General features: G+C 43.6%; 1 pseudogene; it reads left to right on the forward strand.

Annotated features, from left to right (window-relative positions):
- Window positions 1–24,415: 24,415 nt before the first annotated feature.
- Window positions 24,416–25,904, forward strand: LOC104845704 (zinc finger CCCH-type with G patch domain-containing protein-like; annotated as a pseudogene).
- Window positions 25,905–28,000: the final 2,096 nt, after the last annotated feature.

Here is a 28,000-nt window from a genome sequence, read left to right on the forward strand (position 1 = left end):
AATGCAGAGGAAGCAGATTTGATCTTTTTCAAATTTATTTGTCGTTATTAGGTGCTGTCAAGTTAGTTCTGACTCATAGCAACCCTGTGTACAATAGAATGAAACACTGCCTGCTCCTGTGCCATCCTCACAATCGTTGTTATGTTTGAGCCCACTGTTGCAGCCACTGTGTCAATCTATCTCATTGAGGGTCTTCCTCTTTTACAATGACCCTCTACTTTACCATGCGTGACGTTCTTCTCCAGGGACTGGTCCCTCCTGATAAAATGTTCAAAGTACATGAGACAAAGTCTCACCACCCTTGCTACTAAGCAGGATTCTGGCAATACTTCTTTCAAGATAGATTGGTTCGTTCTTCTGGCAGTCGCATGGTATATTCAATGTTCTTTGCCAATGCCATAATTCAAAGACATCAATTCTTCTTCCATAGGGTCTTCCTTATTCATTGTCCAGCTTCTGCACGCATATTAGGCTACTGAAAATACCATGGCTTGGGTCAGACACACCTTAGTCCTTAAAGTGACATCTTTGCTTTTTAACACTTTAAAGAGGTGTTTTGCAGCAAATTCGCCCAACACAATATGTCATTTGATTTCTTGACTGCTGCTTCCATGGGCGTTGATTGTGGATCCAAATGAAATGAAATACTTGACAACTTCAATATTTTCTGTTTATCATGATGTTGCTTTGGTCTAGCTGTGAGGATTTTAGGGTCCTTTTTAAATCCACTTCCTTCTTTATATGAAACCATTTCAAATAAAAAAGATGGTGATTTTAGTTGGTAATAACCTTAATCTGACCCAATAGGTTGATCATTTGATATGAAGCTCTTACAATTCTAAGTTGCATTAATAAATGTTTAGTTGCAGATTAAAGGAGGTTATAGCTCCACTGTACTCTTCAGTGGTCAGCCCACACTGGTATTTGGTTCTGGGAGCTACTCTTCACAAAGAACATTAGCAAAATAGAAAATATTCAGAAGATGCTGACTGGGTTGCTGAGAGGTCTGAGGCCATGTTATTTGAGAAATATTTAAGGTGATCTAAGATATTTCAATGGAAAAGAAACGATTTGGAGAGAGAGCAGGAGATATGGAGATAATGGCTGTCTTCAAATATCTGAACATTTTCATATGGACAAGAGAACAGGTTTTTTTGTCTTTTGACAAAGGACAGGAGGCAAACTGAGTGAAGGCAAATCTGGAGCTCAATGCGAGGAAGAAACAGCTCACAATGGATTAAGTTGTCTCAATGCGGACTCAATCTCTTTGCAGAACTGTGAGTCCCTTCATGAAAGTGCACAAGCAGAAGCTGGGTGACCGTTTGTTAGGCTGTAAGAGTGAGATTTCCTACTGAGTAGGAGTTGGGATAAACTGACCTCCAAGCTTCTTCCATTTCTAAAATTCCATGATTCCGTGCTTGAGGGATGGGTGAAACAGCAGCCTTAGGGTTTGTTTATGTCCAAGGGCTCAGCATACTTGTTAAAATGTCAGAGCCGTCTGTATCTCATGTTCTATTTGAGGGATGTGATCAAACCACTGGGGGATTCTGAGAAATCCTGGGAACTTAACATTGCTCCCTTGTCTAATATATGTCTTCCTTCACATGAAATACATTCTACTTTTCAAAGGTTATGGCTGAGCTGTCTACAGAAGATGAATAGACGAAGGAACAGTCACAGGAGACCTTGTCCCTTACAGAAAGTTCTAGGATATTTCTAGAATGTTATGACTGGAAGGGATGGCAGAGGTCATTCAGTTAAACTTCCCACCCATTTTAAGAATCCCTTCTACAGAATGAAATGGTTATTTCAGCTCATACTTGTATGGATCTAGGCTGTTTCATTCATTAAATTATACATAAGGAATTACTTGAAGGGAGTTGAAAGCAGCCTCCCTGTAACTTTCAATTTTTGGGTCTGGTCTGTTCTCTGGAACAGCATAGTAAAAGGAGCCTCTCTCATTGGCAGTGAAAGCCCTAACACATCTGAGGATGTTATCATTTCCCTCTTGGACTTATTCTTTCTGGGTTAAACATCACCAGTTCCTTCAGCATCTTCTTGGAGGCTACTGTCTCTAGGCACATAATCATCCTGGGTGAGGGCCTGTGGGCACCACGCAGGTCTGTGCTTTGCCTTCTGTGTGTTCCCGCCGGATAGACCATGCATAGAGAGGAAGCAAGAATTGGGCAGAGCAATGAACTGCACCCTAATTCCATGTGGGAGAGGGTAAGAAGTAGGAAGTGTGGTTAGAAGGTTTGGGGAAGTGAAAACCTGCCCCAATAATGAGTTGGGTGAGCCTGCAGCCAACAGGAGAAGAATCTGAAACCTAGGCCAGCCACAGCCACAGATGGGTCCTTTCTCCCACTCTGAGTGACATGACCCTTAGCGTCTCTATCTGAGGAGTAAAAAAGTTGGGGGACATTGAGGTGGTGCTGGGCTGAGACTCCAGTGTACACCAAACATTGCCAACTTGCATTAAAAAAAGCATATCATATAACATTTGTCAAATAAAAGGAGCTACTGCTGTGACAAATACGACACATCATTTAGAAACATTTCTAATTACAGTAATCGTTAAGGTCTTTCTCACCGCTGCAATATGGACAGCCAATGATGCATTGGTGCTCTGCCTTTTTCCTGGGTATCTGGCACAGGTGCCTTACACAATGGGCCCCTTATATGCCTGAGTACCACCTTCCTCATGAGACCGGACAGTGGCTTGCTCCTCTAGAGCACCAAAGGGGCTGTATTCCTCCCTGGAAAAGTGCTTCTCAACAGTATGCCTTCTTGAAAATGAGCTTCCTCAACAGCAAACCTCTTCAACAATGTACCTCCCAGACTATGTGCTTCATCAACTGTAAGACTTTCCAGTAAGGTGTCTCCTTGATAACATACCTTCTCAACAACACTCCTCCCCAACAATATGCCTCCTCAGCAGTGTGTTTCCCCAACAACGTGGCTCCCTGACAATGTGCCTCCCTGAAAACGTGTCTTCCTAAAAGTGAGCCTCCCTGACAATGTGCCTCCCACATACCTTGCACACAGTAGGTGCTCCACCCAGTACACCATAACTTCCTCTGCTCCCATTGGAATCACTGGGATCCCTTTCCCCAAATCCTGGGAACCTTTTTGGAATGACAAGGTTAAGGATTCTCCATAGCCCCTGGCCTGGGAAAAGCTGGTCATATAAATAAAGAGGGCGATTCAACCACTAGGACTCAGAGTTCTATAAACTCCACAAACATAAATAATTATTCTAAGAACAATGAGGCATGTCTAGAGGACCAAAAAAAAAAAAAAAAAAAAAAACTTTACAGTGTTACATCTTGATAAATGTAGTTCGAAAATGTGTTTAGTGATGCCCAATTTTGGTGAATTGGCTAACATTTCCCAGCGTATACCAAAAAAAAGAAAAATTTTTTTTTGTTTTGATAGCTCACCAAAAAGGCTTCCAAAAATAGCCTTAGGGCTGATACCTGACTGTGTTTTCCTACAGCGCCATTCTTCATGCGAAGATAACAATCTCCATAATCTGCTGGATCTGCAGCCCCACAGGTTTTGGCAGAAGATGGCGGTGAGGGGGACTGCAGAATTCACTCAGCATGCAGCTAGCTGTCATTAGCATGGTGATAAATTTACTGGTTTTGGCTTGGGTTCCTGGACACATCCCTGTCCAAAGGTATGGAAAGGAGATGAAACGGAAACAGAGAACTCCCAGCCTGAGGAAGGAGACAGTCTGAGAGAGAAGCAGGAAGCCCAAACCAGGGTGGAAAACCCTGAGCGCAGGTGAGCAAAGGAAAACTCTGCTTGTAGGAGGATGTCGGTAGTCATTTTTCCTCCAGTAATTTACAACACTACATGCTAGAAACACCTTCTCTCCTGTTCTGATTTGTTAATTGATGGCGTGGGGGAGGTGGCAGAGGGTAGACTGGGTACGGTGAGCCTGCAACAACTTGTGGGAAAGCCCCAGAGGACATGCATGACATTGAAAAACACTTATATGCAGGGTAGGTGAGAAGGCTGGGGGCGGTGAGGGGCTGGATGATGGGGGAGTGTAGAGAGAAGCTAAGTAAGTGGAGATGGCGCACTGTATGGTATATACCTTCTCTGTTACAGGTAGCTCGCGTGAAGGGTATTATCATCACGCAGTAGTAAAACCTAATTGTTAGATTGATGTTCGGTCTCTTGAATAAAAAATTTTCCTTAAGCTTCAAAATTTATTTTGCGTGCATGTAAGTTTCAGATGGTTCACCAAGCAAAACTGCATAGGTGGTCCAGAGAAGAGCTATTCACTTACTACTCCTCCCCAGTATGGCTGTCTGCAGCCTGCTTGTGTGATTTCTCTGATGCTGTGCCTTATTGGGGATGTTTATGTTGTTATCAAGCAATAAATATTTATTGCATGTCAACTATATGTTATTGGACTCGAACATACCAACAGCCACGAAGATGGCACAGGACCAGGTAACATTATGTTCTTCTGGAAGTCCATGGTATTTTCAATATTTTCACCAACACCATAATTCAAATGCATCAACTCTTCTTCAGCCTTCCTTATTCATTGTCCAGTTTTTGCATGCATATGGGGTGACTGAAAATATCATGGTTTAGGTCAGGCACACCTTAGTCCTCAAACTGACATCTTTGATTTTTAACACTTGAAAGAGGTCTTCTACAGCAGATTTGCCCGATGCAATACTTTGTTTGATTTCTTGACTGCTGTTTCCATGGGCATTGACTGTGGATCCAAGACAACTTCACTATTTTCTCTGTTTATCATGATATTGTTTATCGGTCCAGTTGTGAGGATTTTTGTTTTCTTTATGTTGAGGTGCAATCCATACTGAAGGCTGTAGTCTTTGATCTTCACCAGTAAGTGCTTCAAGTCCTATTGGCTTTCAACAAGCAAGGTTGTGGCATCTGCATATAGCAGGGTGTTAATGAGTCTTCCTCCAATCCTGATGCCACGTTCTTCTTCATATAGTCAAGCTTCTTGGACTATCTGCTCAGCATACAGTCTGAGTAAGTATGGTGAAAGACTATGACACTGACACACACCTTTCCTGTTTTTAAACTACACAGTATCACCTTGTTCTGTTCGAAGCTCTGCTGAAACCTGTCCACCATGGGCAATCCTGCTGATACTTGAAATACCAGTGGCATAGCTTCCAGCATCACAGCAACATGAAAGCCACCACAGTATGAAAAGTGACAGACAAATGGTGGGTTAAACACTTAAAGGATGTTTATAAGGCTATTTGTAAATCCAGTGAGCCTAGTATAGACTAGATGTGTAATCCTTAGATGAATTTCCAATGAACAGATGTGAAACCTTCGAAGCCTTAAAAGCAGACATATTCATCTCCTTCTTGCTAAGGCAGAAGAGCTGTGGTGGCACAATGGTTAAAGCACTCGGCTGCTAACCAAAAGGTTGGCAGATTGAACCCACAAGTCATTCTGTGGGAGGAAGACACGGCAGTCTGTTTCCATAAAGATTTAGAGCCTTGGAAATCCTATGAGGCAGTTCTACTCTGTCCTATAGGGTTGGTATGAGTTGGAATCAACTCGACAGCAATGGGTTTGGGTTTGCTAAGGCACATTTTACCAGGCTTTATCCAAACTTCTCAGGACACTTTGAAAATCTGTTGAGGCAGGAGCCATCCCTTCCAATTGATTGATCTAAAAACGTAACAATGATGGATAAAATAAAAATGAGAATATCAAGAAGACATTGGTGCTTAGAGAAATGCAAATCAAAACTACAATGAGATACCATCTCACTCCAACAAGGCTGGCACTAATCCAAAAAACACAAAATAATGAATATTGGAGAGGTTGAAGAGAGACTGGAATACTTACACACTGCTGGTGGGAACATAAAATGGTACAAACACTTTAGAAATAGACTTGGCACTTCCTTAAAAAGCTAGAAATAGAACTACCATATGATCCAGCAATCCCACTCCCTGGAATATATCCTAGAGAAATAAGAGCCATCAGACGAATAGACACATGCACACTGATGTTCACTGCAACACTGTTCACAATAGCAAAAAGATAGAAACAACCTAGATGCCCATCAACAGACGAATGGATAAACAAATTATGGTATATTCACACAATGGAATACTATGCAATGATGAAGAACAGTGATGAATCTGAGAAACATCTCACAACATGGATGAATCTGCAGGGCATTATGCTGAGTGAAATTAGTCAGTCACAAAAGGACAAATATTGTATGAGACCACTAGTATAAGAACTCAAGAAAAGGTTTAAACACAGAAAGAAATATTCTTTGATGGTTACGAGGGTGGGGAGGGAGGGAGAGATGAATTCACTAACTAGATAGTAGACAAGAAACATCTTAGGTGAAGGGAAGAACAACACACAGTACAGGGGAAGTCAACAGCAGTGGACTAAACCAAAAGCTACAGAGCTTCCTGAACACAACCAAACATTTCAAGGGACAGAGCAGCTGGGGCTGGGGTCTGGGAACCATGGTTTTGGGGGGACATCTAGGCCAACTGGCATAACAAAGTTTATTAAAAAAATGTTCTTCATCCCACTTTGGTGAGTGGCATCTGGGCTCTTAAAAGCTTGTGAGCAGCCATTTAAGATGCATCAATTGGTACTAACCCACATGGAGCAAAGGAGAATGAAGAACAGCAAAGACACAAGGAAAATATTAGCCCAAGAGACAAAAGGACCACATAAACCAGAGACTCCATTAGCCTGAGACAAGGGGAAAAAAAAAGACATTGCTGGATTAGATTACAAGGCATATTTCTAAGATCATAAGTGGGACAGAAATGCAAAATGGTTAGCGGAGCTGAAGCCTTCAGCTCGCAGGGCTCTGGGTCTAGAAGCAGGAAGGTGACAAAAAGTGCACTATGAAAAATGGAGGACAAGAGCCAGGTTCCTAGTTTGAAGCTACAGGTTGGGGTGAAAACTCCCTACTACAGAACCAGAGAATGAAAGGAGAGTAAGAAAGAGGTACTGCTATATATTGTTCCAGGGCTGCAGTCCCTGTCCTGTAGCAAGTGCAAGGAGGAGAAAGGGGCAAACTCAGCTCTCTGCAGTTGCAAAGCCAAGCTGAACGCTGACTCTATGACTGGTCCCACCACATCCCCACTCCAAGTTGTCTTTACTAGATCTGGTTCTGGATTGGGGGTTGGAGGGTCTGCCAGACAGAGATCAGCACACACACACACACACACACACACACACACACGGGGGGAGAGAGAGAGAGGATGTGTTTCATTAAAAATGGGCCTGCCCACCAAAATGCCAAGACAGATGAAAAAATTTTATGTTAAAAAAGATAGTTACAAAATCAACAGTAGGAGCACAAAATCATTATAGGTCAAAGTAATTTCACAGACAGGCAGATAAAGACATTTACTGATGCAGAAGTGCAGAAGGTTGAGTTAACCTTAGAGTTCAGTTCAGGGCATACTATCTTCACCAGTCTTTGCAAAGCCTCTCTCGTATGTATGTATGTATGTATTTTTTAATATCCCTTTGCCCATGCCCTGTGCTTATTCCCCTCCTCCCCCAGTAGGCAACCATCCCAATGGGTTTGAGGAATATCTTTTTATTTCTCTGTGTTCTTATGCATTTTGTGTCAAAGTTTTGTATGCAAAGTTAGGCAAATAGTATTGTGCTACAGATCTTACTCTGTTCCTTACTTATTGGTACTATGTTTTTGACATTGGCCCATTTTGCTGTATGTGCATCTGGTTCACAGTTTTTAACATTATGTACGTTCCATAGTGTGCACCTCAACATTTTACTTCCATTTCCTGAAGGGGTGAACAAATGAATTGCCTACCACTCCCAAGAATACAAACTGTGCTGCGATGAACATCCTTGAACATGTCCCCTTATAAGCCTGTGAGAAAATCCCTCTGCTGGGTCTCAGCAGATCTGTATGCTTACTGTGAGTGCTGCTCTCCACGATGGCTGCACCCGTCTATACTCCCAAGACAAAGACTTTAAAATGAATATACTGAGAATACTCAAAGAGATTAGTAAAGGCATAAGTTTACTTTAAAAAAGAAGAAATTCTGAAATGAATAAGTATAAATAAAATAAGAATAGGTAGGTAGGAAAGAAATTTTGAGATGAAAAACTGAGTCATTAAAACAAAAAAATAATAGAAAAAACCCTAGACTGGGCACATTTTAAATGTGATTTAGTGAATTGGGAAATAGCATGGAAAAACATCCTGAACAGGAAGAAAAAAGAAAAAAAATGGGAAAGAGCAGTTAAAGGTCATGGAGAAGAGACTGAGAGGCTTCATCATTTGTCTAATAAGAGTTCTAGGAGAAGGGAAGAGAGACAGTGGTGAAGAAGCAGTATTTGAAGAGACAGTAGCTAAGATTTTCCAGAATTGAAGAAAGTCATAAGCCCTTGGGTTGAAAGTGCACTCCGAGTACTGAGGTGGATAAATAAAAATAAATACATCCCTTGACATATCATAGCAAAAGTGTAGAACTTCAGCCACGAAGAGCCACTATTAACAGCTTCCAGGAGACCTCCAGAGGTACAACATTTCAACTACCGCCCACTCCTCAAAGACAACAATGGGTGCCAGGAGACAACGAGGAGAAATAACTGTCAACTGGAATTTTATACACAGTCAACCTATCATTCATGGATGAGGGCACAATAAAGGCATTTTCAGTCATAAGAGAACCGAGAGCATTTGCCACTCACAGACCCTCCCTTTCCAACAGGATTCAAGCAAGAGGCAGCCAAGCATGGAGCTAAGTGCATGGACTCTGGAGCCAGGATGCCTGGGTTTGCATTCCAGCTAGGCCACTAACTGTGCTACCTTGGGCAAGTTACTGAATTTCAGTATGCCTCAGTTTCCTTATCTGTAAAATGTGGATAATAAGAGTATCTGTTGTGAAGATCAAATTAGGTCATATATGTAAAGTCCTTAAAAGAGTACCTGGCATATAGTCAGAACTATAGACCCTGGTAGTGTAGTGGTTAAGTGCTATGGCTGCTAAACAAAAGGTCAGCAGTTTAAATCCACCAGCAGTCCTTGGAAACTCCATGGGGCAGGTCTACACTGTCCTATAAGGTTGCTATGAGTTGGAATCGACTTGACGGCAACAGGTTTGGTTTTTGGTTTATATAAGAGTAAGAGGAGCCCTGATGGCACAGTGGTTAAGAGCTCAGGCTGCTAAACAAAAAAGTCAGCAGTTCAAATCTACCAGCTGCTCCTTGGAAACCCTATGGAAAAGTTCTACTCTGTCTTATAGGGTCACTATGAGTTGGAGCAGGCTCGACGGCAAGGAGTTTATATATGAGTAAATCATTACAATAATCATGAGCAAGGAAAAAACACAGAGACAAGTGTGGAGTAAAAGAAATGATGGTAAGCATGAAAATGAATAAAATATTTAAGTAAAAATATTTTACAATTGACTATAAAAATTCTGTGTGTGTGTGTGAAAGGTAAAACTTGAAGCAACAACAAGACGGAGGAGCATAGGGATGTTCAATGGGGAGTTAAAACAAGCTGTGGCCTTGGATGTTGTTAGGAAGAGGAGACATTTGGAATAAACACATACATCATTATAGCTACTTTTTACTCTAAAAGAATAAAGATACATACTATAGCAGTAAAATCAGTAGGAGATCAGAAAAAAAGACAGGGGGTGAAGGCGAGAGGGAATATCAAAATTGTAACAATTCAACAGAAGGCAGGAAGGGAGAAAAAGGAAGTAAAGAAAAGAATGGAGAAAAAAGGACAAAATGGTCCTGTGTTCAATGACGAAAGCCCCATGTGTATGAGTGTGTGCGGATGCGTATGTGCGTGTGTGGTGTGTGTGAACACACATGTATGTATATGATCATATGAGCTTGGAGGTGATGTAAAAGTCTACCTGCACAGCTGTTAAGAAGAGTTACCTGAGGATGGAAATGGGGTGGAGGATGAATTGGGTAGGGGAGGAGGAAACAAAGCAAGATGTAAAAACAAAGTGAAAGAAACTGTGCTTTGATAAGCATGTATAACTTACAGTTTATGTAAAAGTACATTTGTATATATTTATAAGTAGAAATTAAAATTGAAAAACCCACTGTGATATGCTTCCTTGAGAGGAACATGTGATGTTCCTGTAGCATACTGAAAATTGTGCCTGAGTATCGGCCACTCATGTATCATGTATACTGACCTAAAATATTTATAACCCATGCCTCAGAGAGAGGTGTGGGGAGATAAGGAGTATTTCAGTGTCGGGTTATTTGTCAGAGCTCTGCTATTGCCCAGTAGCCTGCTTAGGAAGGGATGAGGGTGGAGGACAGAGACTCAGGGAGCCCAGGACAGCAGCAGAAATCTAAGGCATTTCCATGGGTCTGGGTGGGGAGAGGCCCCTGAGAAATTTATGTATATATGTATATATATATATATATATATATATATATATATATATATATATATATATATGATTCGTTCTTGGATCAGGGAGAGACAGGTCTTTCCCTGCGTTCCCAAAAAGAAAGGTCCATCGATGGAGCACAGAGCAGGAGACCAGGAATGGTCTAAACGCTGGGCAAATGTTCTGAAAACTCTCATTCCAAAATGACATTTCAGTTCTCCAGAATTCAAGATTCTTTTTTCCCTTTAGTGTGCCAAACATCTTTTCTGATAACACTGTTCAATCCTAGCAGCACACTCTAAAACAGTAACAACAAAATAATTTCAAGGAAAAACATGATTGCACCTTCACTTGATTTTCCCCCGTGGGGGGTTTTACAAGACCTCCCCGTTGTCTTGGTACTATCTTCTAGAAGAGGATATGCCTAGTAATTGATGAGCATTTCAACTCGGGATGAAAACACCAGACAGTAGCCTGGGCTTTCAAGACAGCTCCTCTCTTATCACCAGTACAGTGTACAATGATCACATTTTGGGGAATGCTCTCATTTATTTAAAAAAATGACCAAATTATACCACGTCTGGGAGACCTGATTTCTTTTCCAAAGGAATATTCATTCCCGCTACCAAAGTAATCATCATAATCGCACAAGATTAGCACATTCTGTCTGAAGCTTAGGCATTTGGCTATTGTATACGCTTAATTAAGCTAAGGAGCTTATCGATATCACTATTCCACTATGTGATAATATTCCATAAGCATATTCACAGAATTAAGTAAATAAGCGCATTTGTTAAAAGCCCAAACACATGTGAAGATGGAAGTGGTAAGTATAAAGAAAATTTTCAGCTCAGGAACCAGGATGAATTCTTTAATACTAAACATCTCAGGGAGCTGAGGTCTTATGATTGTGTTGGCATCCATTCAAAAGATGTTACTTAAGATGCTTGGAAGTTCTTATCTCGGCAAGGGAGGAATATAACCAGCATTCAAGACCTGCCCTGGAGGAGTAGCTGTAGATTACAATCAGTTTTCCATTTGAAGATGTACTCTGGTTGCCAGGAATGTTATCTGGGGTGAGGGCAGCGTAGCCTCTGACTTCCATTCATACAGCCCCAGAGGTAGCACCGGGGACACTCCTGGGGTGTTGGTATATTTGAGGCTCCTTTGCTCTGATGTGTGTGGGACAGGTATATACCACCTCTCCCCAGCGTCTCCCTCCTTGCACTGGGGGACGGTTATGGATTGAACTGTGTCCCTCAAAAATGTGTGTAAACTTGGCTAGGCCATGATTCCCAATATTGTGTGGTTGTCCTCCATATTGTTATCTGATATAATTTTCCTATGTGTTGTAAATCTTAACCTCTATGATGTTAATGAGGCAGCATTACAGGCAGTTACGTTAATGAGGTAGGACACTATCTACAGGATTAGGTTGTATCTTGAGTCAACCTCTTTTGAGATATAAAAAACAAAAGCGAGCAGAGAGGAGAGGGAACTCGTTATCACCAGGCAAGAAGAGCCAGGAGTGGAGTGTGTCCTTTGAACCCAGGGTTCCTGTGCTGAGAAGCTCCTAAACCAGGGGAAGATTGATGACAAGGACTTTCCCCCAGAGCCGACAGAGAGAGAAAGCCTTTCCCTGGAGCTGGGGCCCTGAATTTGGACTTTGAGCCTCCTAAACTGTGAGAGAACAAATTTGTTTGTTAAAGCCATCCACTTGTGGTATTTCTGTTACAGCAGCACTAGATAACTAAGACAAGGGCCAAGTAGGGACCCCTCACTGACTGTGAAGACAGGAAGCAAGGTTCCTTTTGTTGTTGCTATCTGTCGTTGAGTTGGCCCCAGACTCATGGCGACCCCATGCACAATGGAACAGAACACTGCCCTGTCTTGCACCATCCTCATGATCAGTCACGTTTATGGGGTATAAAATAAACCTCAAGCACTAAGATATTTGATTCCGCAAAGTATGTAAAACTTGGATTAAAACATGAAAACAGTGAGTTTTACACTGCTCTTTGATATAAATAATAAACTTTGTCACTCCAAGATAAAATCTGATTCTACTCACTTAATTTTAAATCAGCTAGTGCATAAAAAAGTCAATGGAAAGAAACATGCTCCAATTAAGGCTCAAGGCAGGTGAAACTGCCAGCTTGCCTGTAAAATAATCGCCTTACTCAGAGTGGGTGCTTCGTGAGGTGGGTATTGACTTCCATCTGAAGAGGCTGGAGATTAGAAGAAACATGTCAACAAGTTTGTAAATAAAAGACAGAATAGGTGGAAATGGTTTCAGCTTCTAGGTTCAAAAGTAATTTTGTGTGCCACATGTACCTGTGGCTTGTTTCTGCTGCAATGGGCCAGGCTCTCCATTTGTTCTGTGAGGGTTCTTGTGCTCTGTCCTTGCAGTCACCTACTGTAGGGATGTGGGAGTGCAACTTAGGACCACCCAAGAGAGCAAAAGAGGGCTGAGCCCGAGGGAAGCCCAGCAGGAACCCAGGGAAATAGTGGTGGGAGTGGGAAGCCAGAGAAGGGTGTTGGCCTTCAAAGACGACTGAAGAGCAGTGCAGGCCAACGCAGCAGGAGGGGCAGTGGAAAATGACAGAAGGAATTGTGGAGGGAATCTGGGCCTGGAATAACGGAAAGAACATGGGCTTTGGGAGGAGTTGAATTGGCATTACCACTACTACCTATGATCTAGATAAGCTACTTAATCCCTTTGAGGTCTGTTTCTTTCTTTTTTTTTGTACTTTAGGTGAAAGTTTACAGAGCAAATTAGTTTCTTGTCAAGCAGTTAACACACGACTTATTTTGTGACATTGGTTGCCAGCCCTACGATGTGTCAACACTCTCCCTTTCTCTACCCTGGGTTCCCTGTTTCCATTAGTTCAGTTTTCCCGTTCCTTCCTGTGTTCTTGTCTTTTCTTTTGGGCTGGTGTGCCTGTTGGTCTTGTACATGATTGAACTACAAATCATGTTCTTCACTTGTGTTATTCTTGGCCCTACAGACCCATCTGATCTTTGGCTGAAGGGCAAACCTCAGGACTGACTTCAATACTGAGTTAAAAGGATGTCCAGGGGCCATACTCTCAGGGTTTCTCCATCATCTGTCAAACCAGCAAGCCTGATCTTTTTTTCTTTGTATGTGAATTTGAATTTTGTTCTACATTGCCTTAGTCATCTAGTGATGCTACAACTGAAGTACCACAAGTGGATGGCTTTAACAAAGAGAAATTTATTCTCTCACAGTCTAGTAGGCTACAAGGCCAAATTCAGGGTGTCACCTCCAGGGGAAGGCTTTCTCTATCTGTCGGCTCCGGAGGAAGGTCTTTGTCATCAATCTTCCCCTGGTTGAGGAGCTTCTCAGAGCAGGGATCCCGGGTCCAAAGGACACACTATTCTCCTGGCTCTTGTTTCTTTGTGGTATGAGGTCCCCAAGTTTCTGTGCTCACTTCTTTCCTCCATATCTCAAAAGTGATTGTCTTAAGACACACAAAGCAATCTTGCAGATCTCATCAACATAACTGCAGCTAATTCATCTAACCAGCATCATAGTGATAGGATTTACAACACATAGGCAAATCACAACAGATGACAAAATGGTGGACAATCACACACCACCAGGAATCATGGCCTAGCCAAATTGATACACGCATTTTTTGGGGACACAATTCCATCCATGACATACATTTTTCTCTGGTTCTGCCTGGGACCCTCTATTGTGATCCCTTCCAGAGCAGTTGGTGGTGGTAACTGGGCACCATCTAGTTTTTCTGGGCTCAGTCTGGTGGAGGTTGTAGTAGTTGTAGTCCCTTAGCCCTTTGGAGTAATCTTTTCCCTTGTGTCTTTGGTTTTCTTCATTCTTCTTTGCTCTAGCCAGAATGGGACCAGTAGATGTATCTTAGATGGCCGCCTGCAGGCCCCTGGACGCTACTCAGCACAGTCAGATGATGAACATTTTCTTTATAGACTATGTTATGCCAGTTGAGCTAGATGTTCCCAGAGACTATGGTCCCCAGCCCTCAGCCCAAAGATTGTTTCTTTCTGTGTGAAAACATTTTCATATGTTTTTATAATAGTGGGAGCCCTGGTGATGCAGTGGTTAAGAGCTCAGCTGCTAACAAAAAGCCAGCAGTTCGAACCCACCAGCCGTACCGTGGAAACCCTATGAGGCATTTCTACTCTGTCCTATAGGGTCACTATGAGTTGGAATTGACTCGAAGGCAATGGATTAATGGATTTTGGGTCTCCTACAGTATTTGTTAGAATGGGAATTACAGAACACTTAATTGTGCTCATGAGGAACCTTTACATAAATCAAGAGGCACTTGTTCGGACAGAGACAGAACAAGGGCATACTGATTGGTTTAAAGTCAGGAAAGGTGTGCACCAGGATTGTATTCTTTCACCATACTTATTCAATCTGTATGCTGAGCAAATAATCTGAGAAGCTGGACTATATGAAGAAGAACGGGGCATCGGGATTGGAGGAAGACTCATTAACAACCTGCGTTATGCAGATGACACAACCTTGGTTGCTGAAAGTGAAGAGGACTTGAAGCACTTGCTAATGAAGATTAAAGACCACAGCCTTCAGTATGATTGCACCTCAACATAAAGAAAACAAAAATCCTCACAACTGGACCAATGAGTAACATCGTGATAAATGGAGAAAAGGTTGAAGTTGCGAAGGATTTCATTTTACTTGGATCCACAATCAACAGCCATGGAAGCAGCAGTCAAGAAATCAAAAGACGCACTGCACTGGGTAAATCTGCCACAAAGGACCTCTTTAAAGTGTTGAAGAGCAAAGATGTCACCTTGAAGACTAAGGTGCGCCTGACCCAAGCCATGGTATTTTCAATCGCATGATATGCACATGAAAGCTGGACAATGAATAAAGAAGACCGAAGAAGAATTGATGCCTTTGAATTGTGGTGTTGGCAAAGAATATTGAATATACCATGGGCTGCCAGAAGCACGAATAAATCTGTCTTGGAAGAAGTACAACCAGAATACTCCTTAGAAGCAAGGATGGCGAGACTGCATCTTACATAGTTTGGACATGTTGTCAGGAGGGATCAGTCTCTGGAGAAGGGCATCATGCTTGGCAAAATACGGGGTCAGGGGAAAAGAGGAAGACCCACAATGAGGTGGACTGACACAATGGCTGCAACAATGGGCTCAAGCATAACAATGATTGTGGGGATGGTGCAGGACCGGGCAGTGTTTCGTTCTGTTGTGCATAGGGTCGCAATGAGTCGGAACCGACTTGACGGCACCTGACAACAACAGCGACAACAACAACAACAACACTTATCCTTTTGTGATTGAGTTATTTCACTCAGTATAATGCCCTCCAGATGCATCCATGTTCTGAGATGCTTTGCAGATTCATTATTGTTCTTTATCATTGCGTTATATTCCATTGTGTGAATGTACCATAGTTTGTTTATCCATTCATCTGTTGAAGGGCACTTAGGTTGTTTCCATCTTTTTGCTCTTATGAATAATACTACAATGAACATGGGTGTGCATATGTCTATTTGTGCGATGGCTCTTATTTCTCTAGGATATATTCCTAGGAGTAGAAATGTTGAATCATATGGGATTTCTATTTCTAGCTTTTTAAGGAAGCGCCATATTGTTTTGTAAAATGGTTGTATCATTTTGCATTCCCACCAGCAGTGCATAAGAGCTCCAATCTTCCGGCAATCTCTCCAACATTTGTTATTTTCTCTCTTTTTTTTATTCTTGCCAGTAATGTTGGGGTGAGATGGTATCTCATTGTAGTTTTGCTTTGCATTTCTCAAATACGTAGTGATTTCGAGCATTTCCTCATGTGTCTGTTAGCTGCCTGAATGAGCCCTGTTTTTTTCAATAAGTAGTGATAACACCAACCTTGCAAGGTTGCTGCAAGCATTACAGAAAATGTTCACAAAGTGCCTAGCACAGTGCCTGGCACACTGTAGGTGCAAAATAAATGGTGGTAGTCATGGTGGTTGTAGTAGTGGAGTAGTTATTATCGGGGAGTGATTGAATGAAAATAATACTGCACAGAAGACTGAAGAAAGTAAACCCACTGCAATTGTTTCTAAGACCTTGATTATGCTCAAATACGATATGACATCTGCACGTTCCCATACTCACTTTTCTCGAGGCATCTTTTAGGCCTAAATTAACAAGTTATCTTAGGCCCAGTGTGCTGAACTGAGGGAGTCTTCTGTCTCCCATGTAGGCTGTGGTATTTCCTTGCAATCGTTCCACTCAGGAGTTCACAAAGCAGAGCTGCTTCCCTTCGGTAGTCACTGACTCCAGCTACAACTTTTCACAAATGTGGAAAGCCACACTTACTAAACATTCTCCTTCTGATTAGTTACCCTCAGCTTCACCATTACTTTCATTAGTATTTGGGTCTTTCATTTTCCTTTATAGTCAAGTATGATTGATTTCAGTAATTGAAGTAAATGACTTTTTAATAAGCTTGCTTGAAATGTTGTTGGTAATAGTCCTGTTTTCAGAGTCTGAGATGATTCCAAACCTCTTCCTTTTTTTTCTCCAGAAAAATAACATACATTTCTCCTTTTTGTTTTCTTCGTGGTTAAATATTATCAAAGAGGAGAGAGGAAAGAGAGAGACAGAGAGGGACTTGCCCACCATGTTGCAGAGGATCCTTTCAGGAATGATATGCTTCAGGAAGAACATAGTTTTCTCTCCCTGAACCTGAATTTTACTCACTTGAAATTCCAATATACACAGCTCTACTTCTGATTTTCATCTCACATACTTTGGACATGTTATCAGGAGGGGCCAGTCCCTGGAGAAGGACATCACGCTTGGTAAAGTAGAAGGTCAAAAAAAGAGAGGAAGACCCTCAATGGGAAGCATTGGCACCGTGGCTGCAACGACAGGCTCAAACACAGCAGCGAGTGTGAGGATGGTGCAGAACTGGGCAGCGTTTCCTTCTGTTGTACATAGGGTCGCTATGAGTCAGAATTGAGTTGGAACTGACTCAGTGGCATGTAACAGCAATTTCTGTATGCCAATTTCAGTCCTAGTGGATGTAAGTTGGCCATTTGGGGGATAAATGGAGGATAAGGGAACCCAGAGATTTAGGACAATAAAAAAGGCAGCAAAGCAGATAGCAGAACCAGAGAAAAACTTTTTCAATGAAGCCTTGTGAGAGATTACGGAAGTTACGGAAGAAGTACACCCAGCCCTGAGAACTACACTTCTTCATCCATCAAAATGGACGTGTCTTAGTTATCTAGTGCTGCTGTAATAGAAATACCACAAGTGGATGTCTAACAAAGAGTTTATTCTCTCACAGTCCAGTAGCCTAGAAGTCCAAATTCAGCATGCTGGCTCCAGAAAAAGGCTTTCCCTCTCTGTCAGCTCTGGAGGAAAGTCCTTGTCAAGAGTCTTTCCTTGGGCTAGGAGCATCTCAGTGCAAGAACCTCAGATCCAAAAGACTCACTGCTCCCAGCACTGCTTTCTTGGTGCTATGAGATCCCCATGTCTCTCTGCTTGCTTCTCTCTTTATATCTCAAAAAAGATTGGCTTAAGACACTACCTAATCTTGTAGACCTCATCAATATAACTGCCACTAATCCATCTTATTACATCATAGTGATAGGATTTACAACACATAAGGAAATCCCATCAGATGACAAAATGGTAGACAATCATACAATACTGGGCATCATGACCTAGCCAAGTTGACAGATACTTTGGGGGGACACAATTGAATTCATGACAGATGGGGAAGGGCTGGAGGAATTGGAACATATGTAAGGAGGGTCTATGGCACAGTTTTTGATGCTGCATTTCTGGGAGGCAACAATTCCCAGTGATAGCATCAGGAAGACAGTGAACACTCCTAGAGAAGGAAAACAGACACAGAGAAGGAATTGCCACAATACGCAAAGATAAAAAATAATTTATAAGCTTCACATCGAAACTTTAGGGGAGAGAGACTCTGAAAAATTTTGAGCGTATAAGGGATGGTAAATGAAATTTAAATATGCAGAACCCATAATGAAAAATTTAAGATGAATTAAATGTTATTATATGTTCTTTAAGGGGCCCTGGTAGCACAATGGTTAAGAACTTTACTGCTAATTGAAAGGTTAGTGGCTTCAACCTGCCCAGTGGTTCTGCAGGATCAAAGGCCTGGCAGTCTTCTCCTATTAAAAAAACCTTATGGGGAGTTCTACTCTGTCATACGGGTTCACTAGGAGTTGAAAATTGACTCAATGGCACCTAAAAAAAAAAACAACGTATGCTCTTTAGTGTATTGGTTTCACTCTTTTGTTTTGGTGAACATAAGAATATTTATAGGGACTTTCATAGGTTTACTTGCAAACTTGATCTTGTCTTTCACATGAAATCTTAATTTTCAATTATGGCTTTTCCTATGCTCAGGTCCCTTGTGGCTGGAGAGGGGTGGGCAACTGTTCTCTGTAAAATAGAAGACAAGGCAGGGTGCATCCTAGGTCAGAGCAATTGCTTATAACGTTGATTCCAGCAGAAGCTGGTATTCTCATGGAGTAGGCTGGTCATCAGCTGCTCTAGTGGGTGTAACAGGTGCCAGGAAGAAACCTGACCTTCACCTTCTTTCTGGGAAGATAAAACATTTCAAAATTAGGAACAGCTCTGCCTTCTATGGGAGAGTCTGGATACTATCTTTGAGGGAAAAACGGCTCAGTTTGAGATAATCTAATCATTTTAATGGCCCTTTTGAGGTGTGTATATAATGTAAAGATCTACCATTATTCTTGGGGAAGCTCTAAAAATGAAATAACCCAAAAGCAGATGCTTTAGCGTTAAGAGTTCAGTTTTCTGTTTAGAGTTCAGAAACACAGTTGGGTGTTTCTTTAGTAGAACTACATGTCAGCACTGTTAAAAAAAAAAAAAAATTTTTTTTTTTCCTAAATCTGCATGTAGATTGCCCTATGCCTAACAAGTAGTGTTTGTCCTTGAATGGTATGTTCTTGTCCAAACACTTGCTCTATCACTTTGGGAGGAGAGGACAGACCATGGTTGAGTAGACTTGTGTGTCCTCTGCATGTGCATGAATCAAGTTCTCATCACCCAGGTGCTGGATGGTGGTCACAGTCATGGGGTGGGGGAGTGGAGTGAAGAGGGAGGACACTATTGATGCTTAGAGGGCCGAGTCCAGTCCTACATAGTAAAGAACTGCTCATGTCAACGTGCCAATCACACCCTCATTGAGAAACACTGCTTTCAAGGAAAGATGTGACAAGCAGCTAGTTGCTGGGTGTGGCACCACCTGGTCTGGTGACACGCTTCTGTCATTTAAGACTGAAGACATAGCGTTTGAGAAAATGAACTTGACTATGAGTCATGACTATGAGTTGAGGTAATACTCTGAAGAGAGTGAGTATGCATGTGGGACTTGGGCCTGCAGTCTACGAAGCAGGTCACTGTTTGGAGCATGCCTGACTGAGGGAATGTGGAGGCCTTTAAGAGCGAGGCCCAAAGGCTCTCGGTAAAGGCCCTCAAAGAGACCCACCTCCAAAGTAGCTTTTACTTACTCTTCAGGGAGTATTTCCATTAGCCCCAAGTCTTCAGTAAAGTCTTATACAGGTCTGCCTGGCCAAGTTGGGTGTGGTAGCTGGGGACATGGGGCCCCTGAGGCCAGCACAGCAGTCACCAGCAATGGCACCATCACAGAACAGCATGGCTAGCAGATGGAAGCCCCTGCAGCAAGTAGGCAAGATGAGGACGCCAGAGGGGAGGGACCCGAGGATGTATCCCAGAGCATTCAAGAGGCAGTTCTTGGAGAACCTCTTAGAAATAGTTTGGGGACTGTTTGGAGAAGAGTGGAATAATTTCTAGCAGTCAAGCCAGTAGGGACTTTGGCCATAAAACTTTGAGAATAATAAGGAGGCCCAGCCCTGTTCGGCTGTCACATGCTGGTGAGGCCTGGGACATGTGGGACACATTGAGAGAAGTTTCTTCTAATGCTGTCACCCTTCCAGGAACAAAATGGGTGGCTTATAAGGGCCGATGAGAGGCGAGAAAGCCTTACAAACTGGAAAAGTACAGCATTCTTTCAAACATAGACTGGCTGATTATATTCCTAACTGATGCCAATCCTAACTCACGAACTGCTGAAGACATGAAATCTGGTTAAATTTGTTCTTTTTTGCTCTTCTTAAAAATCTCAAAAGCTAATATTTTGCAGATGGTTCTATGCTGGCCATTCTGGCCAGGCCTCATGGGGTCCAAAACAAACACACCTGATCTAGATTTGGTCAGCATCGGGAGGCCAAAGAAGTGGCCAAGGAATTAATAGAGGAATCTGAAGATTGTTCTTTATCCCCAAAGGCCTCAACTTGAAATAGCTCCTGCTTTGGAGGAGTTATGTGAGTGTATGGCAAGGAAAAGGGAGCTGGGTTGTGGGGGAAAAACTTATGAATCTATTCAAGTTATTATAAAATGATTTTGACACTGACTTGTCATTGGAAACACATCTGTCTCCTTCTTCACGGTTGTGAACGTTTGTAATCTTTTCACAGTCGAGGATATCAATGAAGAGTGAATATGTGTGACATGCAGTTTCTGTTGAGAACTTTGCCCTGGGCATTAGGGCTTTGACTGGTGGAGATAATACACTTGAGGTAATGATTTTCTGTACCACAGAATTTCAGAAATCTGTTTTCCATGGATTGCATGTCAGCCGAGTAATGCCAACAGCTCTTTGTAGGTTCTTATTTTAACAATGCAGGGGCATTTAGTGCAATTGGTGGTTTTTGTGTGGATCTTAGGAAATCACCAACTATGCTGATATAATGGACAAATGATGGGTGAGTGAAGATGTTGCACATATAGAAAAGAACAACTAAGAATCTGGATGGTGAACAAATGCCTTTAATTCCTAATAGTATGACATTATCAGTATGGACACTGGCTTCTAGTAGGCTGTCAAAAAGGCTAGAGGCCTTCTTGGGGTTTTCTCAACTCACTTTAGTTCTCTCAGGCCCAGCCTACATAATTCATCTCCCAGTTGCTTCTGTCCTCCTTTCACCATCTGAGTTATGGTTACCTCTTATGTTAGTGTGGTTTTCCCCCCAAACAGGCCCTAGCACAAGTAATTTATTTGGGAAGTGATCCCTGAAACACTGGCCGGGGAGTGGAGAAGTGGCACAGTGAGGGAAGACAGCCAATAATGGGTAGAATAGCAAGCCAGTCACCACTGTGGGCAACTGGAACTCAATCTTGCTGGGGAACTCTGTGAGCTGGTATAAGACACACACCTCCTAGCTGTCCTTCCTGAGGGGAGAGGGAGCAGGGGTCTGTATACACCAACTTCCAGCAGCCATTGATTGAGGTCTCCTGGGAGGGGTGTTAATTCCCCAGCACCTCTAGCCTGCCCCATGAGCAGAACAGGTTTGGATAACCACAAGATGCTCTCAGGTACAGTCGAAGGTGCTAGCAGATGAAATCATACTAGGGTGCACAGATGTGGTATGTGGAAGGGGTACTGGGTGGGGTGCTGACAGTATTTGTCCGATGCTTTATTTCTTGTCATCCTCCTTGTCTCAAAAATACACTATTGCCTAAGGAGGGGACAGGAAAGCTGGTAACAGAGAAGCCAAAGTTGAGAAGTATTGACGCGTCATGGAGTTGTTAGGGGACCCTAAAGACTGAAGACACCTAAATAGTACTCCACCAGTTATCAGGCTACTTCTAGTCACCACCCCAACCATGTCACTTACTTCCCTCAAGTTGTTTTGCAGACTCTCTAGAGAGCACTGAATGAATACAGATCTAACTGGCTCAGAATGGTGAGACACGCACAGAACAGACAAAGTTGATCTACAGACAACCCCGAGCTGCCATGCATATTCAATAACGGAAGAGAACTTATGTCAAGGAACCAAAAGACTCTTGCTGAGGAACCAAAATCCCTGGAAATATGTCATCAGAAGTAGTTGAGCCCATTTCAAAAGTGGAGGATCTGTCAGCCACTCTATGCCAAGTCTTAGCCCTGCCTCATAATGAATAATCAGTAGAAACTATAAATAGTTAAAACTTTCTGATCCTGCCTACCGTTTTCCTCTACCCTTAAATAAATATGTATAATTACAAATTGTAAATTCCTCGTGCAGATCGGTTGATACCTCTGAGTTCCTGCTTGTTAGCCTGTGAAATAAACTCTTCCTCTCAAAACCAGCGTCTGAGAGTTTGGCTTCTTGCATGCTGGGCATGAACCTATTGGTCTGATTTCAGGGTTGTTAACTAATATCACAAAACCATATGTGTACTAATTGTTTAATTAAAGGCGAGTTTGTTCTGTAAACCTTCACCTAAAGTACAATAAAAAACATATATATATATATATACATACATACTACTGCCTATATGGAAACCCTGGTGGTACAGTGGTTAAGAGCTATGGCTGCTAACCATGAAGGTCAGCAGTTCAAATCCACTAGGCAGCCCTTGGAAACCCTATGGGGTACTTCTACTCTGTCCTATAGGGCTGCTATGAGTCGGAATCGACTTGATGGCAATGGGGTTTTTTTTTTTTTTTGGTTTATAGTTGATATATAGAGCCCTGGTGGCAGAGTGGTTAAGTGCTATAGCAAGCTAGGCTCCTAACCAAAAGTCATGGGTCACCTCTTCAGAAACAGAAGCCAAGCCTAAGACAAAATGGAGTCTGAGTCAGACTTTGCGTAAGCCATTTAGTTATGCCAAACACACCAAATTTTGGAGTGCCCTTACACATTCCCTGAGAGTATCTTACACGATGGGCTGTGATAGCAATGTTTGCCATGTGGTTAGTTACAGGCTAGGATCTGTGTACAGGTTAACAGCCTGTCAACAAGAAGCAGAAGTTAAGAAGAGTAAGAGCCCGGAGCCTGGGTCAGCCATTTCACTTTGGTTAAAACAAAGCAAAAAGAAAAAACCAAACCCGTTGCCATCAAGTCGATTCCAACTCACAGCAACCCTATAGGGTAGAGGAGAACTGCCTGCCCCATAGAGTTTCCAAGGAGCACCTGGTGGATTCAAACTGCTGACCTTTTGGTTAGCAGCTGTAGCCCTTAACCACTACGCCACCAGGGTTTCCACTGTGGTTAAGGGTCCTATAATTTGGACTCCGTGGCATTCCCTAATTTTGATCAAGGATTTCATTCAACATTCTCTGATTACCCTCAAGGCATGCCTTCTGCATGGGCCTTTTTTTCCCTCAAAGTTCGACTGGCATGCTTAGACACTTAGCATTTTAAGACTTCCAACAAACTACTTGGGCACCATTAGATGTCTTCACCCTGCCATAGCTTTAGTATCCTGTTTCAGTGATCCTGGGAAACTTGTGGAGCAGGGCCACACTGAGGAAACTACTCGGCCATTTCAAAAGTCTAATCCAAGGTGTGAGGTCCCTCCACCTCGCTATAAAAAATGAGCAGAATCTATGTACATTATTCTTTGCGTACGCTTTAAATTGGTATTTCTAGTAACAGCACTGGTTATACAACTCATACAACATTGTCTTGAAGAACTGATTTACCCTAAACATAGCTCCCAGTCTGATCTTTGGAGTGTTTCCTGAAACATACTGAATTCTTCTGAAGAACACAAGCCCAGAGCAAAATGGTCTTACTAATTTATCTGGGTCATTATTTGACTCAAAAGTGGCTTTTAGGAACCAGTTTTGTTGTTGTTGTTGTTGTCGTTTTTGAAGGCTCAAAACTCAAAGGACACCTAAGGGAAATCGCCTCTGTGGGTTACCTTAACTTCCAAGGAAGTTAGAAAAAAGAAGAAAAAAAAAGGGGCAGGGGTGCGGGAGGAGGCCATTTCCTGGTGGCCCACCCTGCACTTCCGGAGGTGGCATTTGGGAGAAGCGGGGTTAGCGGGAGGGAGCAAGTGGCCTCAGTGCTCGGTGGCCAGGCTGTTGGAGGGTGGCTGTGCTGCTGTAGCCCGTTAGCTCCTCTGCAGCCTCCTCTCTAAGGGCCCAGGGACCCATTTCTACCTTCCCTGACCCCAGGATGGTCGAGGAGAGCTTGGAGACTGCCCTGCAGACCTACCATGTGCAGCTGCAGCAAGCCGAGCTGGCCATAGGCGCCGGCCTGGACGCATCCTGGCTAAGCGACTTGTGCCAGCTGCAGGGGGACCTGAAGGAGCTGATCGGACTCCCTGGGGCCAGCTTGGTGTCTGTCAGGAAGAGCAAGCTGCTGGCCACACTGGACGACGAGCACCCAGCCCAGGAGAATACTGGGTACCTGGCTTTCCAAAAGGCCATCTCTGAGGTAGTGGAGGTACCAGCAGCCCCAGCGACAGAATTGGAGACTGTTTCTAAAGGAGTGGCAGGGCCTGAACCCAGCAACCCCGGACAGTAGGAGGAAGAGGAGGAGGATGACAAGGAAGAAGAGTTGAGTGGCACAAAGGTGAACGCCCCCTATTACAGCTTGTGGGGCACCTTGGAGTACCATAATGTGCCCATAATGCCATGATTATGGGCACAGAACACGCAGAGGATGGCTCGGCTGCTGTCCGGGTGCCGTTTCTCGACCCCAGGCACAAGTCCCTGAAGCCCTGCTCCTTCCTCCTGGAGGAGGAGTGCCGCTTCAAGGAGAACTGCAGGTTCTCCCACGGACAGGTGGTCTCTGGATGAATTTCGCCCCTTCCAGGACCCAGACCTGAGTCGCTGCAGGCCGGTTCTGCGTGTCTGGCAAAGCACCCAGATGGCCTGTGGCACCCGGTGAGGATCACAGTTGTGGACAGCGGCCTCTACACCGTCACGTTTGACTCGCTGCTTCTGAAGGAGGTCATGGTGCAGGGAGACTGCGTGCTGCCCCCGCTGCGCATGGAGCCGGCAGAGTCCTCCAACTCAGACGGTGGTTACCGGACTTGACAGGCAGTGCTGCCTGGCAGGGAGGTGCACATGCGCGGCATAGGCTCCAAGTTCCTCGCCAGGATGGGCTATGAGCCTGGAAAGGGTCTGGGCCGAAAACACGCAGGGCCGGGTGAAGCCCATCCACACTGTGGTGCTGCCCTAAGGGAAGGCCCTGGACCAGTGCGCGGAGGCCCTCCAGAGGAGGGCGAGGGAGGCGAGGCCGGCACCCAAAGGGCCCTCAAGTGCCAGGGGAAGGGGGGCGTGCCTGTGGGCTGCCTGCCACCTCAGGACGTGTTTGAGTTCCTAAACAAGCAGCTCCAGGCCCAGGCTCCCAGGGCTCTGGAGGCGGGGGCGGCTCCCCAGGGGCGCTGCGCAGCAAGGAAGCCTACCACGCTAGCAAGAGCACCAAGCGGGCCATGACCCTGCGTCTTGTTCAGACCAAGGAGCAGACAGGGCAGACCCAGAGGGATATCCAGGAGGCCCTCGCCTGCAACAGTGGCCGGCACAGTGTGGCGCCAGCCCATGTGTGGGAGAAGCTGGCAGGCTCCCAGAGGTAGCTGGGGCAGCTCTGGGCCCAGGAGGCACGGCTGCATCAGGAGCAGAGGGAGGCGGACACCCACAAGAAGATGACTGTGTTCTAGAACTGAGACTTCCAGCCTCCGCGACAGACCCCAGGACTCCACCCCGGCCCTGCTACGATACCGTGGAGAGATCCTTGCAGAGGGGCCTGTGGCTTCTGGGCTGGGCCTGTGGCTTCTGGGCTGGACCCAGCACTGTCTCTCACCAGCCGGGCCCATGGACACTGCCTACTTGACAGAGGGTGAAGGTCCCCTGTGGACACATTTGCCAGGACATTAAAGTGATTTTGTGATGAAACAAAACAAAACAAACAAAAACTGCATGGAGATTGGAGGAAGACTCATTAACAACCTGCAATACGCAGATGACACAACCTTTCTTGCTGAAAGTGAAGAGGACTTGAAGCACTTACTGATGAAGATCAAAGACTACAGCCTCCATTATGGATTACATCCTGTTGTAGATTAAATTGAGTCCCCCAAAATATGTGTCACCTTGGCTAGGTCATGATTCTCAATATTATGTAATTATCCTCCATTTTGTGATTGATGTAATTATCTTCCATTTTGTAATCTGATGTGATTATCCTATGTGTTGTAAATTCTAACCTCTATGATGTTAATGAGGCAGGATTAGAGACAGTTATATTAATGAGGCAGGTTACAATCTACAGGATTAGGTTGTATATCGAGTCAATCTCTTTGGAGATATAAAAGAGAATAAATAAGCAGAGAGATGGACCTTCTACCACCAAGAAAGAAGAGCTGGGAATGGAGTGCATCCTTTGGACCTGGGGTTCATGCCCTGAAAAATGGGCAGATTGACGACAAGGACCTTCCCCCAGAGCTGACAAAGAAAGTCTTCTGGAGCTGGCATCCTGAATTTGGGCTTCTAGCCTCTTAAGCTGTGGGAGAATAAATTTCAGTTTGTTAAAGCCATCCACTTGTGGTATTGCTGTTACAGAAGCACTAGATAACTAAGACCTCAACATAAAGAAAACAAAAATCCTCACAACTGGACCAATAAGCAATATCACGATAAAGAGAGAAAATATTGAAGTTGTCAAGAATTCATTTTACCTGGATCCACAATCAACAGCCATGGAAGCAGCAGTCAAGAAATCAAAAGACACATTGCATTGGGCAAATCTGCTGCAAAAGATCTCTTTTAAGTGTTAATAAAGCTAAGATATCATTTTGAGGACTAAGGTGTGACTTACCCAAGCCATGGTATTTTCAATCGCCTCATATGCATTTGAAAGCTGGACAATGAATAAGGAAGACTGAAGAATTGACGCCTTTGAATTATAGTATTGGGAAAGAATATTGAATATACTATGGACTGCTAGAAGAACGAACAAATCTGTTTTGGAAGAAGTATAGCCAGAATGCTCCTTAGAAATAAGGATGGCAAGACTTCGTCTCACATATTTTAGACATGTTGTCATGAGGGACCAGTCCCTGGAGAAGGACATCATACTTGGTAAAGTAGAGGGTGAGTGAAAAAGAAGACCCTCAATGAGATGGGTTGACACAGGGGCTTCAACAATGGGCTCAAACATAGCAATGATTGTGAGGATGGTGCAGGACTGGGCAGTGTTGTTGTTCTGTTGTACATAGGGTTGCTGTGAGTCAGAGCTGACCAACAGCACCTAAGAACAGTGGTTCACCGCCTTATTTCTTAAAGGCCTGTTTGGTTTTTGGGGGACAGGGTTTGTTTTTGGCCTGGGAGATGGGAATGACTGTAACAGCCCGTATCTCTCTACTGACCTTACTTTAATAGAAACCAGATTGCCTAGACCTTGGCTCACATTCCACATGCTGGGAAAACTACTCCTCTCCTTGCTGCCTCAGTTTCTCTTTTAGAGTGGCACCTTGGAAATGAATCTTGACATCAGAAGCTCTTAATTTTTTTTTCATGGAGATCAGCTTTTTCTTGATGCAGTGGTAAAGCTGAAGATGTGTTGTTATGATGATAAGTATCACTATGACCAACCCTGGCACAGATGAACACCATCTGGGATACAAATGACTGAACTGTTAAGGTGGCATTCTAGAGATATGCAAACAATGCATCCTCCTTGCGTCTAGGTCCCTCAGCCTGTTTTACTCTCTCCATGCTGTGCCCCGTACAACCCTGCAGCTATTTAGGAAGCTCA

This window comes from Loxodonta africana, chromosome 1 (assembly GCF_030014295.1).
Source record: "Loxodonta africana isolate mLoxAfr1 chromosome 1, mLoxAfr1.hap2, whole genome shotgun sequence".
Classification (NCBI taxonomy): Eukaryota; Metazoa; Chordata; class Mammalia; order Proboscidea; family Elephantidae; genus Loxodonta; species Loxodonta africana.